This window comes from Euprymna scolopes, chromosome 46 (assembly GCF_053919585.1).
Source record: "Euprymna scolopes isolate OS-2025 chromosome 46, ASM5391958v1, whole genome shotgun sequence".
In the NCBI taxonomy this organism is placed as follows: Eukaryota; Metazoa; Mollusca; class Cephalopoda; order Sepiida; family Sepiolidae; genus Euprymna; species Euprymna scolopes.
The window spans coordinates 181,791,022-181,792,966 of NC_136527.1; positions in this window are offsets into that span (position 1 = coordinate 181,791,022).

The window sequence follows — 1,945 nt, forward strand, 5'->3', positions numbered from 1 at the left end:
TAGTTAATATGCAGAAGAAAGAGAGAAGATTAGTTCGTAAACGATGAGTTGAAGAGTTGAATTTTACAGGCCATATTTAAATTCATACTAAGCTTTCAACATTAATACATTTTAATAATTTATACTATTAGAAGGTGAAAATAATTAATATGCAGAAGAAAGAGAGAAGATTAGTTCGTAGACGATGAGTTGAATAGTTGAATTTCACAGGCCATATTTAAATTCATACTAAGCTTTCAACATTAATACATTTTAATAATTTATACTATTAGAAGGTGAAAATAATTAATATGCAGAATAAAGAGAGAAGATTAGTTCGTAGACGATGAGTTGAATAGTTGAATTTCACTGGCCATATTTAAATTCATACTAAGTTTTCAACATTAATACATTTTAATAATTTATACTATTAGAAGGTGAAAATAATTAGGATACAAATCATTAAAAAAATTTAAAAAATATACGAATAAATAAAATATGCTAAAAAAGTTGGATGAAATAATTTGTTGAATGCTAGTAACAATTTCTTGAATTTAAAAAAATTAAGAAATTATTTTATAAAAATTAAAATAACTACTAAGAATATATACAATAATAAGAAAATAATGTATATGGTATACAAATATGTATTACCAGACGTTAATTAAAAAAATAAAATTCTGATAATCGATTATTACAATTGCTGATATCATTTGTATAATAAAATATAAGAATTATAATAATGCATTCAAAAGCATTGGATGAAAAAATTTGTTGAATGAAAATCCGTTGATTTCTAAAAATAAAAGTAAAAAAAGTAAGAACATAATGTGTTCCATGAAATTCGCTATTATAGTATTAACTAATATGTTATGTTATTATAAGTATTAACAAATATGTAATGTTATTCTTAGTATTAATAAATATGTAATGTTAGGAAAATATCCAGTGTAATAGCAAACACATAATAAATAAGCGGCTATCTTTCCACACATATGGCTTAAAATGAAAGCTATTTTAAAAGACCATATTATTATCCATTGCTAAATAACTAGATTATATATTGATTTGTATTATTAACTTTAATTTCCTGAGTATTTTAATTCACGTTCCTGTAATATAAACTTATTATATATATATTGTTATCAATATATTTTTATTATTATCAGTAGCAACTATGGTAATTGTATGTTTATTGTTCCTACAAAGTATTACTATATTATTGTTTATTTTACTTTATTAATTACAAAATCCCTTTATCTATTACAAAACACTGTGAATAGTATTTTACATCTAAACAATATGAATGTGAATTAAGTGTTTATTTCTGTGATTGTTAAATGTTTTATAAAGTTATGTTTCCTGTTTTGTTGGCACGATTAAAATAAACAATGATATTAAATAGTTAATTTCATTTATTTTTTATTTGCAGACGTTCCTGCTTGAATGTTTTTAATGAATATTAAGGGACCATCCTTCTTAAACAGTATTCTATATACAATTATTTCCTTACATGGATGACAACAAAAATGGTAGCAGACAACTTTATTAGACATATATGTGTGAAGAGTTTTTTTTTCTGGATTGTTTAGCAAATAGCGATAAGAACACATATTTAAATTTGTGAAATTTCTGTTTAATGTTTTCATAAATCATAAGATATCAAATTTTACATTTCAGAAAAAAATGCTCATTTAAAAAATAGAATATTATAAATTTTTCACTCCGAAATATCTCTTATCAAACGAATGAAAAGTCATAAAATTAAAATTTCTAAAGAATAAAATCTAACTTCCATAAAACAGCTATTTACACTACGAAATATCACTTATCCAATCAATTAAGTGATAGAAATTGAAATTTGATTAGCATAAAATCAAGCTTGCATCAACAACTCCTGATTAAAAATGAAAACATCAGGATAAAATCTCATATTGCTTATAACTTGGTTGTGATCATTGCGCCA